The sequence below is a fragment of the Sturnira hondurensis genome, unplaced genomic scaffold (genome assembly GCF_014824575.4).
Source record: "Sturnira hondurensis isolate 20B ecotype Veracruz unplaced genomic scaffold, ASM1482457v3 Scaffold0018728, whole genome shotgun sequence".
In the NCBI taxonomy this organism is placed as follows: Eukaryota; Metazoa; Chordata; class Mammalia; order Chiroptera; family Phyllostomidae; genus Sturnira; species Sturnira hondurensis.
In genome coordinates this window covers 15,234,310-15,250,729 of record NW_028091359.1, presented here as the reverse complement: position 1 = coordinate 15,250,729, position 16,420 = coordinate 15,234,310, and the positions used below count along the sequence as shown (strand labels likewise).

The 16,420-nt window shown below is 56.9% G+C and overlaps 1 protein-coding gene across 3 annotated transcripts in view; it reads left to right on the top strand.

Annotated features, from left to right (window-relative positions):
- RAB11FIP4 (RAB11 family interacting protein 4) overlaps positions 1–16,420 on the top strand; it is a 103,391-nt gene that overhangs the window by 71,768 nt on the left and 15,203 nt on the right. The gene's annotated exons all lie outside the window — the stretch shown is intronic.

Here is a 16,420-nt window from a genome sequence, read left to right as displayed (position 1 = left end):
CAGAGGCTACCTGCTCTGCCAGGCCGTGGCCAGTCTACCAAGGAGACGAGGGCTGCTCCCTGCCCACCTGCCCTACACCTGCAGCTAGGGCCCGCCTGTCCGTCCACCTGCGCCCAGCTGGAAAGCCAGCGTGGGGCAGAGCTGCCTGCCTGCCAGCCCACAGCATCTGCCTTATTAAAGCACTGCGGCTCGGGCTGGCTGCGGGCCCCAGGAGACATGGAGGGGAGCCAGACAGAAAGGTGCAAGCTGTGCAGCTAGCCCGGCACGCTGGGTAGTTTTCCAAGGAGCAATCCTGCTGTGTATCCAGCTGGGTGTCTCAGAGGTGTGCGGCTCACCCAGCTTCATCTTGGTGGAGGGTGGTGGTCAGGCAGCCTCTGCCCAAGGAACCTTGCATTGATGGTCTCCTGGCAATGCAGGGTTCTCGTTGACAAGGCAGGTCTGGCCAGCACGTTGCTGTGTGATGACCTGCGAGACCGCGTTGCTTCAGGTGCTAGCAAAGGGAGGTCTCCCAGCAGCAAGGCATCTGTGTGTGTGCGCACACACATGCATGGAGTTGTCATCCACCCTGCGGTGCACACACGCTGTCTAAGGGGCAGGGACTGGATCCCCACCCCTCACTTACACGCACTAGGTATTTTGTAGATTCTAAGACACTTTTTCTTCACATTTTAACATCTCAAATTTGAATGTGTTGGTGTGTTATAATTTAATTGACGGCACCTTTTCTTTCTTGGGGTACTCGAAATAACAGTGCATTTTAACATCAAAGACATCTTGGATTTAGTGAAACACAAAATCCAGGTAACCTCTGGAGAACTTTCATAATTTTCCCAGTTTCTTCAAGGAAGGGAGCAGAGCCACCTTGTAGTGGTGGTTGGCTTTATGAAAGTGCACTGTAATGTCCAAGGGAATGAGCCTGAACAGTGAGCAGACCGGGGATCAGAGTCCAGCTTTACAGCTCCCCAGCTGTGTGACCTTGGGAACACCAAGCAGCCTCTCTGAGCCTCCGTTTCTTCTTCCACCGAATATGGGCCATGTCCATAGTCATCATAATTATGTACAAGGCATCTTTCCCTGTTTCTCTCTTCCTGGTATCATCTAAGGTCGCGCTGCCCCATTCTATGAGTTTCAGGGGAAATGATGGCAGGGAGTGGGCCGCTGGCCTTCCCAATATAGAGGAGAGAAACTGATGCTGTGTGCCAGGGCTTTCTGACTCAGTTTATAATCCTTGAACATCATCTTTTTCTTCCTTCTCTCCTACTCCCATTGTGCCTGAATTTTCATTTTCACATGTGTTTCCTTTTAGCAATTTTCTTTCAAACCTCTCTCCTCTCTCTTTCTGTAAAATCTTCCCACATGCAGCCCCTTTGAAGCTCCTTGTGGTGGGAAAGGGGTGGGGGCTGTGCCCCGTGGCCAGGGTGGCACAGGCCCCAGAAGCCTCAGCTGATGGTGGTCAGTGGTCTGGTGTTCTGTGGTCCCTGCAGCCTTCAGCTCAAGTCCAAGTTCTGGTGCCATCAGCCTTGCTAAATCCTGTTCCCCCGAGAGACTGCCCCAGGGCTGGGTGCCAGTCACTGCCGTCGCCAGGAGTCTTTAGTATTCCCGGTGCCCTCCTTGCCTTAAAACCAGACCTTGCTCAGATCCCCGCCCTGCCAGCTCTGTGACCTTACTAATCTCCCTGAACCCCAGTTTTCTCCTCTGAGGAGTGACTGATGAACAAAATCTCTGGCTCATGATAGCTGCTTAATAAATGTATTTTTTTCCTGGTCTTTCTCAGATGATTTAAGACTACCTAAACTTGTACTTCTTCAGCTAGGAGCCAAGGGCTCTGGGAGCCACAGCCAACAGTGTTGCTCCAAATAGACAGATGGAGGAGTTCTGAGCAGGGAACGGCACGGGGACCTGTGTGAGCGGGATGGCTGGGCTGCAGGGGTGGGGAGGGGCCCAGTGGTCAGTACCTGGGGACCTGTGAGGGTGACTGACGAGGTGGGCTGCTCCCTAAGGTCAGAGCAGCGCTGGGGGAGTGGCGGGTCAGGTGTGAGGCCCTGGAGACAGCCACGGGGGGATGTCTAGCTGAAGGTGCTGCCTGTGGTCTTAAACCGTGTTTTCCTCAGAGGTCTCTTCTCTGCTCCTCTCCCTCTTCAGATCCTGATGTAGGCCAGTAGCCCAGCTTCCTGAGGTTTGTGCACGGGGCCCAGGGTCCGCAGCCCCTCCTTGAGGAGGCGGTGTTTGGTCTCCGGTACAGGATGGACCTCACTCCTCGCCGTGCACCGGGGCGTGCAGCGAGTTAAGCCAGCACTGAGAAACAGGGCTGTGGGTGGGGCAGGCTTTGCTTACGGGGAGCTCATGTAGGCTGGCGCTGTGGCTCCTCTGGGACCCCCAGGAGGCAAGGCTACCACACGGCTCCTGGCTGGGGACAGAGATAACCACCGGTCTGCTGTACCAAGGCTGGAAGGGAAGGTTTCCCCGGCAGGTAATTCTTCTCCTTAAAATGGTACATAAGCGGGTGGGGCTGAGGGTAAGGCCCCACCCAGCCTGGTGTGCGCCTCCTCTCCTTCCGTCCGGGGAGAGTCACAGGAGCAGAGAAAGGCCCACTGGGGGGAGAGTGCCCAGGGATAGTGGTCAGGCCCAGGGAGCTCTGGGCTGGGGGCAGGGGTGGTGGTGGGGTGTGGGGTATCCATCTGGGGCTTGTTTAGGGCCAGGTGTTTGTGGCAAAGTGGGGGCTGTGTTTCAGGCATGAGGAGCGCACGTACCAAGGCTTGGGGGTGGCAGTAGAGTTGGACCGCGGCTTTGGGGGGGGCGTGGGGGGGGCGGTATCTTGTCCTGAGGCTGAGTCTGACCGGACAGGGCTGTGTTGCTGATCTGAAGAGCCAGGCCTGGTTCTGAGGCCAGTGGGGAGCCCGCAGGCTCTCCGAGGGGGTCTGCATGGACCCTCAGTATCCTTAGACTTCCTGGGNGTGCGCCTCCTCTCCTTCCATCCGGGGAGAGTCACAGGAGCAGAGAAAGGCCCACTGGGGGGAGAGTGCTCAGGGATAGTGGTCAGGCCCAGGGAGCTCTAGGCTGGGGGCAGGGGTGGTGGTGGGGTGTGGGGTATCCATCTGGGGCTTGTTTAGGGCCAGGTGTTTGTGGCAAAGTGGGGGCTGTGTTTCAGGCATGAGGAGCGCATGTACCAAGGCTTGGGGGTGGCAGTAGAGTTGGACCGCGGCTTTGGGGGGGGCGTGGGGGTGGCGGTATCTTGTCCTGAGGCTGAGTCTGACCGGACAGGGCTGTGTTGCTGATCTGAAGAGCCAGGCCCGGTTCTGAGGCCAGTGGGGAGCCCACAGGCTCTCCGAGGGGGTCTGCATGGACCCTCAGTATCCTTAGACTTCCTGGGGGCCTCCTCTGGCCGGAGCCCCAGACTAGGGCTGTGGTCACACCTGGCGTTCCCTCACCTGTCCCCACTGCGGGAGAGCCTGGGAAGGACCTGAGCCGGTTCAGTCTGCCGGCCCTTCAGTCTGTGGCCCTGAAGCTGAGCTCTGGCCAGCTGGGCTCTGGCCAGCCCTGGTGCAAGGCAGGGGCCCCTGGAACACACAGCCTGGGTAGCTGGGCCTGGCAAAGGCTGAAGGACAAGAAGGGACACCCGAACAGAACCTGCTAGGAGCACTGCTAGGGCTTGGAGCTGGTGGGAGGTGCTTGCAGATTACAGATGCAGGGCTGAGGGAGGGGAGCTCTGTGCGGTGGGGTGGGGTGGGGTGGAGGGTCACCCCGCTCTGTCGTTGGCCCTCTTGATCCCCCCAGTGTCTGCCCCAGCAGTGGGGGTCACGTGGAGCCTCAGCTGTGAGCATCAGGTGAACACTGCACTCAGTCTTCCAAGACCTGAGGGTTTCTTTGGCAAAGGAGGGGTGGGGTAGGGACTTGCCCTGGCTTTAGGCCGTCTGGCGGGGTCGCTCTGTTCAGGTGTGCCTGCCCTGAAGCAGAGAGCGGCCACTCCCTGGGAAGTGCCCCAAAGAAGGAATGCCACCCAACCCCCTGAGGACAGCTAGACTCAGGTGAGCTGGCCTGAGCCTTCCCTCTGAGCCCCTCTCATGTGGTGGTGACCCTCAGAGCCCCACGCACCCCTGCAGGCCGCTGACCAGTGCGTGCCGAAGCCCTCACTACCAACAGCGGCGTCTTTAGCCGCCGTGATTTGTAACCCTGAGAGCTGTCAGGAGATGGCAGGGGCCAGGAGAGCCCTGCTGCGCACCCCCTTCCACGCGCAGCCTGTCAGCTGGCTTTTGACACTTGAGTTGCCCCACACCTGGTGGTGGGAGCTGCCCCTGCCCAGCAGGTAGTTGGAGAATCTTTCTTGGAGAATTTAGGTGGGGTGATGGAAGTCAGGGGTTCATGACTTAGGTTCACGTGGCTCTGCCTTTTTGTGTGAAGACAGAGGGGTGTAGAGAGAAAAGCCAGCATCACTTAAGGGGACAATGGGTTAAACGCCAGACACCACATCCCTGTCTGTCAGGGGGAGACAGCACTTACCTGCCAGGGTTCAGGGGCGGAAAGCCAGACCACCCAGGGAAGCACGTAGCAGATGTCGGCCACGTGGCCGGTGCCCCGGGTGGTGCCCTGCTTTCCCTTCCCTCAGGTGCGGCTCCACCGCGCCGCTGATGTAGACAGAGGCCTTGTGTGTGGGTCTGGGTAGGTGGATACAGGGAACTCAGCGCACAGGAAACGCTCCCTGACCTGCAGCATTGGTTGGCTGACATGCCTGGAATTCCTGGGGCTGGCTGCTGGGTTTGGTTTCCAGATGTGGAAGCAATTTAAGTTCTGTTTTCATAATCCCCACCAGTTTGTCTCCAAAGTCCGTGTTTGAAACGAAGGACTGTTGGCTCTGGTTGGGGGAGGGGAGTGGGCTGCTCCAGGGGCCTCTGGGAGTCCTTTGTTCAGGAGGTCGGTTCACTGGGGCACTCAGATCTAGGACCCAGGGCTTTGTTGGGGCGGTCACCCCCGTCAAGGGCTTTGGTTTTGGGGGGGCAGAAGCCGACCCTGGGACCACCTCCCCTGGAGGTTTTCCCTCGAGCTGGGTCACTTAGCCAAATTCAGATACAGTGTCTGCCCGGCCCCTCACTCACTGTCGCAGACCCGGGAAGGACAGCCTCCAGGAGGGGAGAGGGGCTTCAGTTCTGGCCATGTCAGAGGGAGGCTGGCATCCTGGCCGAGCGGGGTGCCCACGTGTCCCAGGAGTGGTGAAGGCCCTCCTTCCCAAAGTGACCACAACAGAGGGAAGAAATCTGCTCTGAATTTCAAGTAGCCAGAAATACTGCCTGGCACAGAGAAACCGGTAATATCTTGCTCAATTACCGAGTGCTGCGGCCGCAGAGGTGGCCTGACCAGGGCCCGGCTCTGTGGTGGAGCCTGTGGTGCCAGGGCCAGCTTCTGGTCTGTTCTCTTGTAAACCGAGCGCCGTTTCGGTAAAACAACTTTTACGTTGGTGTTACAGCTGCACTAAATAAAGTTCCGGGCGAACTAGAACTCCCTTTGCCATTTTAAATGTCCCCAGCTGAACTGTACCCACACTTCCTTAAAAGTGAAATGCACCTACATTATTGAGGGAACACAAGAAGTGGAAGTAATTTACTGAGATTCATATATAAGTAGTGTTTACGAACATCATTCTAAAAATCATAGATTCATCAAGCTCCAGTTCCAGCAAAATAAGAGTGTTTTTAGAAGTAGCAGTAGCTGAAAATGATCCTGAAAGAGAAGTCAGGATTTCTTTTGAGGAGAGACCAAAACAAACAGAAACCTCAAGTCTCTTGATGAGGTTCTGGAGACCCGGTAGTTTCTCTGGAGGTTGAATTGGGTTGGCCTTGAGGAATTGACTGTATTGTCAGGGTGGGAAGGGGGTGAAAAATTCCGCCCGAGTTGAGGGTTTTCGTGCAGGCTTCTCGGAAGAGGAGAAGGACAGTGTATTTACTCTCTAGGGCTGCCGCAGCAAAGGCCACAGCCGGGCGCCTTAAACTGCTGAAATTAATTTTGTTCACCGTTCTGGGGCCTAACATCTGAGATGAAGGCATCAGCAGGCTTGGTTTCTTCTGCGGCTTCTGTCCTTGGCGTGCAAATGGCCGTCCTCTCTCTGTGTCCTCACGGTGTCTTCCGTGTGTGTGTGTCTGTGTTTGTCCTCTAATCTTCTTGCTGGCCATACTTGGATTAGGGGCCACCCTAATCAATGATTTCATTTTAATTTAATTACTTCTTTAAAGACCCTGTCTTCAAATATGACCATATTCGCAGGCACTGGAGATTGGGACTTCAGCAAATGCATGTGTGGGAGCCTGGAGCTTCTCAGGACCTGCCAGCCGAGGAGGGGGAGCAGAGCCCGGGGAGCAGAGCCCTCACTCATCCCGAGTGAGGGGAGGCAGCTCCCCTTTGGGCAAAGGCCCCCCCTTGGTGAGGGGCCCACTGGGGATGGCTCCAGCCAAATGCTGTATTTGGAAAAGTTTCCAGTAATGTTATGACTTGAGGTTCACTTCCCAGAGATGACCATGCTCACAGCTTGAGCCACGCGTCCCCGCATCCGGATGGGCTAGCACTGAGCATCTGTGGCCTGGACCACTCGTCACGCAGCTCTCCCTTCCGAGGTTCATCACCCACCCTCAGCGGCCTTGCTGGCCTCCCAGTCCTGCTGCTGCCGCTGCTGCTGCTGCTGCGGACTCTCCCCTCACACCACGTTCTATAAGGGCAGCCTTGCTTCTTCGTGTTGCTTTCAAGTGGAGTTAAACTTGTTGGGGATCTTATACTTTTTCTTAACCAATTTAGCAAGTTTGGGGCAACTGTCATGTTTTAGGTCCAACAGATTTACTTATACTTGAAAAAAAAAAGACCCATAAGACCCGATTATGAAAAGCCACTGGGGGTGGGTCCGGGCCACCAACCTGTGGAACCCACCAAGGCTTTCCCCAAGCAGTGCTCCACAGTGGGTCTCAGCAGCCCTCCCAGAGTCCGCGGCCCCAGGGCCCAGCGTGCGGCCCCTGCAATAGCCACGACTCCATCAGCCACCCAGGAGAACCCCAGTGTTTCACCCAGACCAGCCCCTGCCACCAAGACGGGCCACTCGGGCTGGTCGAGGGGGAAGCGCCCCGTTAAAGGTTGGCGTGTTTTCGGTGCTCTCCAGCTCTGTGGCCATATTTGCTTTATTTCTGTGTATAACTTCTTGTTTCTGAGCCACTTGGAAGAGAATTAGGCAAGACATTATCAAAACGAAGGACCTTTCTCCTTCATAACTGTGTACCACTAACACGCGTAACAAAATCAAGTGTAATTCCCAAATGTCACCATATCCATCTTCCAGGTTCCCTGCTTGTGTCTGGAAGGTCTTTTGCAGCCAGGGGGTGGTTTGCCCGTGTGTTTGACCTGGGGTCTCATCAAGGATGACGTGCAGTTTTTACTCTCATGACCCATCTAGAACAGTGGTTTCACATGCGGTCCTGGGGCCGGCAGCACCAGGGCCACCTGAGAATTTGTTAGAAATGCTCTTTAAAAAAGTGTATTTCAGCCTGAAGAAATGCACCAAAGAGGTTTTCAGACCTCCCCCAGACCTACTGGATCAGAAACTGGTTGGATCTGAGCTTTAACAACCCCCGCCCCACCTGATTCTGGTGCTTGTTGAAGTTCTGCCGCCTTTTTATGGTGTTCTCTTTTTGGAAAGACCAGACAAATGTCTTGTAGNCTTGTGTCTGGAAGGTCTTTTGCAGCCAGGGGGTGGTTTGCCCGTGTGTTTGACCTGGGGTCTCATCAAGGATGACGTGCAGTTTTTACTCTCATGACCCATCTAGAACAGCGGTTTCACATGCGGTCCTGGGGCCGGCAGCACCAGGGCCACCTGAGAATTTGTTAGAAATGCTCTTTAAAAAAGTGTATTTCAGCCTGAAGAAATGCACCAAAGAGGTTTTCAGACCTCCCCCCAGACCTACTGGATCAGAAACTGGTTGGATCTGAGCTTTAACAACCCCCGCCCCACCTGATTCTGGTGCTTGTTGAAGTTCTGCCGCCTTTTTATGGCGTTCTCTTTTTGGAAAGACCAGACAAGTGTCTTGTAGAGAATCACACAAACTTTGTCTGAGTTTTTCCCCCGTGGTGATGTATGACTTGTTCTCACTCCTGTTTTCTGTTCAGTAGAAGTGAGAGCCTAAGGCTGGGTGAGAATTAAGTATTGTTAAGACGACACAGTAGGTGATGATGTTATGTTCACCATGTTGTATCGGGTTAGTAGGCTGACGTCTGGCGGTTCCCAGTCGGGGGTGTTAGGTCTGGAAACTGCATGAAAGCCATGGGCTCCGCGGCAGAGCTGGGGGCAGGGTGGTGGGTTGGGGCTCCGCACGAGTCCGCAGGGCAGCCCTTTGGTTCTGTGTGAGTGAGTGTCCGCTTCCCCATCAACCGTTGCTCTAATGCCTGTTGAATGTAGTGTTTGCTGAGTGTAGGGTTCCCTTTGCGTCGGGTCCAGTGTGTGTGGTTCAGGTCTCCTGTCTCCCGATTCTCTTGTTTGCTTGCTCCATCAGTCACTGAGAGAGGGGAATTAAAATCTTCAAAAGTTGAATTAAAATTTAACTGTTAGCTTGAATTTTTGCTTCATATATTTTGAGATGATGTTATTTGATATCTAAACATTCACAAGTGTCATTTCTTGTTAAATTAATTTTTATCCTTTCTTGACAGTCCTCTGTCTCTTATCTTAAAGTGAACTTTGTTAGGAAGAGTCCCTCCTGCTTTTGGTTGGGTTTACCTTTTGTCATTCTTTCATTTCCACCTGTCTGTGCCCTTTGCTGAAAATGTGGCTCTTGTAAGAGGCGTGTGGTGGTTCTCGTTCTCGCGTCCGACCACGCCTGTCTTTTAATGGGGCAGTTTACTCCGTCTTCATTTGCCGAGGTACAGAATGGCCAGGCGCTTTTATCTGTCCCAATCTCATCTCTGCTCCTGTTCTCTTCCTTTCATCCTGTATCCTTTTGGGTGACCTAAGCACTTTTTATTCTCTTTTTTCTCCACTAGGTTTTCAGTGATACATTTTTATTTTTTAACCACTAAGTTTTGACATGTTACTCAGACACGTCACTGGAATGGAAGTGGCCAGGTGGGGGTGGAGGGTCGTGTGTTTCCTGGCCATGCAGGCGACCCCACCGTGGGGGGTGTCCCCAGAGGGGTCCTGGATCAGGGCTGTTGCCTAATGGGCTTGAAAACCAGATCCTGTCCTCTCTCCCCGCACCCCTGGAACTCTGTCCCTCATGCGCACAGGTTGTCCCCTGATGGACACGTGGAGCCGAAACGCCAGCTGACGCACTGACGGTGAGGAGTGCGCTCTGGCAGCGGGCTTGGCTGGCCCTTCTCGGCCGGCCCTTCTCTGCCGGTCGTCAGCAGGCTCCTGGGAAGTGCGCCCTGATTGGAAGGGCAGTGGGTGAACTTGGGTGCGGGCAGCTGGTCAGAGGGTCTGAGTGGACGCTGAGTGGTGTCTCACTCTGGTGCCAGTAAGCCGGGCCCCACAGCCTACGGGTGGGCTGGGCAGCGGGGCAGCCAGACAGAGCACCTCTGCCCACCTGCGTCAGGCCCTGCTCCCAGCACCCTGAGGGGACACATTAGATCCCTGAACACCTCCAGTCCCTCTGCTCTGCCGCCTGTCAGGGTCTTTGACCCTCTCTGTTCTTAGTTTAGCTGCCAGGGGGCCCTCTGATGTCCCTCAGGTCTGAGTTTTCTGGGAGCTGCACCGTGCCCCCGCCTTTCCTTGCCCTCCTGTGACAGCGCCTTCCTTGTCCATAGCTTGTGTGTTCGGGGAGGGCGTGAGATCGGGAGAGAGACAGTCGGGAGCTGCCATTAAAGCACTGAGGGAAAGGCGGCGTGGGCTTCCACACCCCTTCCGTTGTGGTGGGGTGTGCAGCTCCCCTCCGCCCTTGCCCTGTGCCAGTGGAATGGGGGCTCCCTCTCTCTCCTGCTCAGTGCCAGCCTAGGCTCCACAGCCAGTGGGGGCCAGGTCCAGGGCTGACCAGGTCTGCTGGAGAGCCTCAGCCCCCCTTGTTTAAAAATGGGGTGATGTTGTATCAAACACTCTTAGTATTTCCCCCTCTGGAGACTGAGGAGCTTCTGAGGAAACACCAGTTATCACTGTAGTCCCCACTCCTGCAGTCTGCGGGTCTGCGTTGTGACAGAAGAACAGTGTGGCAGTGGACACCCACACAGAGATCTGCTCCTGGGGCATGTTGGGGCAGGGTGGCGAGCCCCGTTGAGGGGTGGCTGTGGGCTGCTGGTGGTACTTTCCCTGGGGGAAGGGTTTGGGAGATGGACCTGGGAGCCCTCGGCCAGAGGGGAGAGCCTGAATCGCCTGGGCTGCTACCCCCGCTAGGCAGGAGGTTGGCCACTCTCTGATCTGGCCCCCGGGCCTGGGAACATGACAGTCTCCCACCTTCCTGACCTCAGCCTCCCCACCAGAGCAGGAAGCCTGGGCCACCATGCTTTGCTCTCCCGGCACAAGGCCAGTTCCCACGGCTGGCCGAGACGTGTGATAAACTCAGAAGGCTTGCTAACCTGGCACTCCCATGTTTGCCCCTGCCCTTGTGTCCAAGCCAAGGTTACTCTGACTCAGAAGGCACACCTGCGGCACCAGTCTGCCCGTGTGGATGCTTAAATACCCCCTTTTCCCCACCCTCGCCCCTTGGCTGGCGCCTAGACGACCCTGTTGAATCAGGATCTCTTATCAGCCGCTGATGAGCACCTGCTCACCCCCATCCCCCCGCCCCCACAGGGCATGGCCCGGCTTCAGGGCAGGGTGGCAGCCGCAGACAGGAGTCGGGCACAGCCTGGTGGGCTGACTGACCTTTGTGGCCACTATCTTTGCATGACCAGAGAGGCCGAGCCACAGTGGCGTGTGGAGGGTTCCAGCCCAGGTAACCCCGTCTCCTACCTGGGGCCCCCGGGGACGTCGGCACCCACAGGGTAGTTCCTCACACTGCTTCTCCTGCTCCCCCTGGGAGAGACCCAGTGAGACCCTGACCAGGCTGGTCACTGTTCCTGGGCTGTTTCCCTGGCTGGGAGTATGATGAGGGATGTCGTCCCCCGCCCAGCCCCCAGGCCTGCCCCGCCTCACCCAGGCAGCAGGCTGGTTCCCTTCGCCACCCACGAGGCTTACTTTGTGTTTATCACCCCCGTACCTTCCCTGCAGTGGGACTCCACGTGTGCCTGCTGGTGCCTGGCTGCGAGGGAAGCTGGGATGTACCGCCCGGGCTATTTTTACCCAGCCGTGTCCCCACAGAGCTGTGCTTTGGCTCTGAGTTACCGCTCAGGGAGCGGAGCTGTTGCCAGGGCTGGGGGTGGATGAGCTTCAGAGCCTCCAGCTCCCTTGCCCAAGCATCGTATCGTCCTAACACTTATTAAAGGGTGCAATTAACGTGCAGAGACCTCCCAAAAGAGTGGGCAGGAAAAGGTCCTGGTGGGGAGAAAAGGGGCACCTAGCATGTTTGGAGGGCAGGCCTTGCAGCTTGGGAGAGTGTGGCTTCCAGGACCTCTGCCAGTGTGCCACCTGGTTGGGGGGATGGGCCCAGAGGCTGTAGGGTGGCCATTAGGCCAGGAGGCACCCCTGGTTGTCTTCTCTCAAAACGGGGAAGACAGCAATAGCTCAGATTTATTGAGCACTTTCTGAGTGTGCTAAGAAGATGGACCAACTCATTTAGTCCTAATAATGGTTAACTCTATTTCGTAGATGGGAAAACTGAGGCACTGGGAAGTTCAGGAAACCTAAGATTGCAGAGCTTGTATGTGGTGGAACCGGGATTTGAACCCAGCCCGTGCACCTCCTGAGCTTGCTTCTAACACCGTTCTGCCCCTCTCTTTTTACCATGTTTCTAGAATCTGTACGATGTAAGGCACTGTTCTAGATTCTCGATGGAAGTCTGCCCGGTAGGTACCTCTATCGCTGTTTTTAGATGAGGCTCAGAAGTGAGCAGCTTGCCCAAGGTCACAAGCCAGCCAGCGACCTGGCGAGGACAGGAGCCCGGTCCCAGGGCTGCCATGGCAGGCTCTTCCCAGTTCAGCCTTCTGCAGCACGGCTTCGTTCCGCAAGCGCTGGCTGGGCACCTGCTGTGTGCCCCCTGCAGTGATGACTGGGGTGGGGGGAAGATGTAGAAATCCTGTGGTTACCCTGTAGGGTCTCCCCTCCCCCAGGGAATGTGGAAATGGGGCCCCTGGAGTCACTGCCCCCCCCCCGCCCCGCCCCCCCGTTAGCTTCCAGGAAAACTCGGAGTAACGGTGTGCACGACCTGGGGTGGGGTTCTGCTGGGGCCAGGTGGGCGAGGGGCGCACCAAAGGACAGCGTCCAGCCTGGGTCCCTCGGCTGAGAGCACAGACAGTGGGGCATTGTGGGCCACGCCGAGGCTTGGATGGTCCCCCTGGGAATTGGTACTTGGCCTTTCACCAGCCATTGAACTCAGCCCGTGCCAACTTCCTATGGAAGAAAGGACGACTTTGGGGCCTGCTGGCTGGTGAACACTGCTCTTGAGACTAGAGAGGGGACCCACAGGCAGGCTGTGTGCCTCTAGGTGCCCATCTCCAGCCAGTGCCAGCTCCATCAGCCCAGGGTAGGGACGCAGAGGGATGCTGGTGGTGACGACCTCCCCTGCCAGAGCTGCCTGTTTCCCCAACCTTGGGCCCCAGAACTCTCCAGAAACCCGGAGTCTTGGATAATTTCCCAGGCCCGGCCTTTTGAGGTGGGCATACCTCCTGACCTCCTATCTAACTAAGACCTTGCTGACTGACCGGCTGGGACAGCTTGGTCCACACAACACGCAGCCCCTAACACATTCAGGTCAGGCAGGGTTTAACGTCCCCCTAGCTGCTGAGTCTCTGGTGCTTGTGAAGAGGATCGTTTGTGGCCCTGACAGCAGCCTCAGGTTCAGGTGACTGTCCTCATTCTGTAGGTAAGGAGTCAGGGGCTCACGGGTCTCTTGCCCAGGGTCACACCGTTTGTGAGTGGCTAGGCCAGCCAGGGCGGGATGCCAGTCTGCTGGGCTCCAGAGTCCTGTCCTCACTGAGCCGCATTCACAAGGGTGTCCTGGGACCTGCAGGGGTCTGCGTCTTCTTCACCTCCTTTACTTTTGGGGTCCCTCAGTGGGCGGGAGGAATGGTCTGGACTGGTCTGGACATACGTCATCCACACCTTTGTGGCCCACAGTGGCTGGTCCTATACCCTCGGGAACAGGGGGCTCAATGCCCAGGGCTGGCTGTGGTCCCAGGGAGAGTGCTAGGAATAGGGGCCACCCACAGGTGCCTCCCGGTGCTGCCTGCTGAGGACACTGTCTCTTCCCTAAACCCCTCCTCCCAAAAGAGACACACCCTTTCCGTGAAAACCCACTCTGCACTCCCTGGTCCTACCACCTGTCCAGAGCAAGTCTCAGGTCTGGGACCCGCCCCGGACGTCCCCTCCCACTCCGGGAGCACACCGCTGTGGAGCAGGTCTGACGCAGGCCTGGTGGCCTGGAGGCATGGATGGCTCTCTGGGCCTCAAGGTTCTCACCGAAGAAAGGCCGGCGACCACGAGGTGCCCGTGCCTCTACTCTCATGGGGTTGACTCCTCCCCATCTCAGGGGCTGCCGCAGCCCAGGCTCCCTCTGCCTGGAATCAGCGTTGGGTTTGTCCGGGAACTTGTTGGAATCTTGCAACTTCAGTAGAATTTGCCTCACCACCTCAAGTTGGATTAATCTTTAGTTCCTACACATTCTCCGGCCCCACCCCCAAGACCTCCTGGTTCCTGGAAGCACATGTGACCTGGAGGCTTCATGCTGGGCCCCACCTGCCCTGGCGGTCTGGCTGGAGGGTAACGCAGCTCTCAGGAGACTGGGCACCTCCCCAGTCCTCCCAGAAACACTGTGAGAACAATATTTTTATTGTGATGAGTTCTTCCTTTCCTTCTGTAACTTTATCTACAAAACATAAAAGAAAGAAACAGGCTTAGAAGTGTTTCTGGTGTGACTTTGGGTTCTCCCAGCCAGCGAGTAGCGGCCTGGGGTGAGCCTCAGAAGCTGCCTTCCAGCCCCTCCCGCAGCCGCCCCTGCTTTGCCTCCCCCTGCCTGAGGTGCTGGCATTGGAGCAGGCTGTCCCCAACCCAGCAGCACCCCTCGAAGGCCCAGCACGGCACCCAGGCCCTTCCCGAGAGGGCCCCAGGGCAGGGGGGCTGGGCCGCAGGGATGCTTCTGTTTAGGACAAATGCCAAAGTGCTGCGGTCCTGGACTAACTGAGGGGCAGTTCGTTTTCTCATAGCTGTCTTTGTATTATTTGAGTTGCAGAGGAAGCTACAAGAAATGTGCGTTGACTAAAGAGGTGTCAATATAGGGAGCAGCTGACTTTAAGAGAAAAGGCTGACTTGATGAGAGAGAAACACACACACACACACACACACACGGGTGGGTGAGGGGCTGGGCTGTGGTGGGTGGGGCCTGGCTTTTGGTCTCTGTGGCTGGGACATTCCAGGGCAGCACCCCCCCAGCCACTCCAGCCTCATCTGCCCACGTGTCAGATGCAGACAGTGAACTCTTAATCTCTGCTCTAAGCACCTCCCCGAGCTCTCCCTGGGCTGGTGTGACAGGTGAATGGGGGAGTTTGTGGGGGACAGACAGACAGACAGACAGGATGCTTTGTCAAGTGTGCAGGGCCAGGCACACGTAGACCCTGCTCAGTTAGAGGGTGAAAATGCCCCTCAGGAGGTGGCCGTCTTGTTGGGAGAGAGGGACTTCTTTGGGGTGTCCGATCCTTTCTACTGTCCCACCTGTGGCTGAGGCAAGCCACTCCAAGCCACCCTGGTTGGGACCTTGGGCAAGTTGCCACAGGTTGGGTTCATAGCTGTGGGATGTCAGGTGGGAGGGGGCCTTTGGTCCCCACCTGCATGCTCTGAGCTGGGTATCTCCAGGCAGAGTGCCCGGCAGAAACTGGGACACTCATTCACGGGCGCCAGTCTCTCTCGGTGCCCTTCCTGCCTCATGGAGCAGGATAGGCCACCGCTGTGTGGAGAGTGGGTGCCGGTGACTCATAGTCCAGTCCCAGCCCTGCCACCAGTCCCCATGTGGCCCAGGCAGGTCCCCTCTGCTACTCTGTGGGGGGAGAGGGGACCAGTGCCCAGGGTTGCGAGAACTGGAAAGCACGCCTGTTTGCACAGTGCTGGTGGTCCCGTGAGCCGCAGAGCCGGGCTTCCTGGCGGTGCCAGCCTCCCTGCGGTGGGTCTGGGAGCAGAGCACACGCTGCCCATCCAGGGACCCTGGCTGTCCTCTGGGGGCTGTCTCCCTCCTGCCTGCTTTCTCTTTGGGTGCCCACGTGCTAGCTCGGGGGGTTTCCTCTGGGCATAGGAATCGGGCAGCACATGGGAGTGGCAGCATTGAGGGGGGGTGCCTGGGCTTCACAGTTGGTAGTGTGTCCTTGTGACGTACGCTGTCCTCATCGTCACCAGGAGCATGGAGAATTCGTGAGGGTGGGCTGCGTCAGTGATGACCAGAACCAAGCATGTGGCTGGAGGCAGATGGGACTCCTGAGGCAGGCTGGAGGACTTTTGGCAGATGACTGGGCCTTGATGTCCCCATTAGTAAAACGGATCAGAATCGCTGTCCTGAAGAGTTGTCACAAAGCCCAAAGGGATAAAATGTCCACTCTCAGCATGGCCTCCAGAACGAGGTGGCTGCTCAGTGAGTGTCAGTTTCCCTTTGTTTCTCCTGGGATGCGGCTTTGGACTTGCAGTTGAAGCGTTGGCTCAGGGAACAAGAGGAATAAAGTTGGGAGCAGCGAGGGACTGGATCAGTGACCCGTAGGTGGAAAGGGCCCTGTGAACACTAGGGGCGATGTTAATTACACAGCCCCTCTGCCTCCAGTCGGGGGGCCTGACTGCCTGATGCCGGCTTTATTGGTCCATCTGGTGCACGGCTGTAGCCACAGCACCAGCAGGAGCCAAGCTCATTAATTACCATCTCCTCTTAGCCCAGCTTGTCTTGGTGGGGACAGAGCCCGAGGGGGCTGCCTGCTCACCACAGCTGCTCACATCTGGGCAGGCACAGCCAGGCCTGTCACTGACCTCCTTTCTCACAGGTCCCTGACCCTGATCTTGTCTGAGACGCTTGGAGGCTATTCACAGCCCTCATTACCCTTCTTGCAGTTGAGGGGCTGGAGGAAGCACTTTAGTGGGGGGCCCAGCCAAGGAGCCCACTAAAGAAGCTTGGGAACAGGTTCAGGTGATTTTAACACAAGGTTCAGTGCCGGGCAGTGTGCTAGGCCCTAGGGACCGGCCCGAAGCTCAGAACTGAGAGACCTGGCCTTCTTGCAGCCCTGCGGGGCTGTGGCTGGGATGCGGTCATTGAGGTCCTGTAAGATTTCACTGCCGTTCCCAGTGTATAGTCGAGGTTCTGAGAAGCTACTGGACGTGCCCTGCGTCATGGACGGTGGGTCTGTG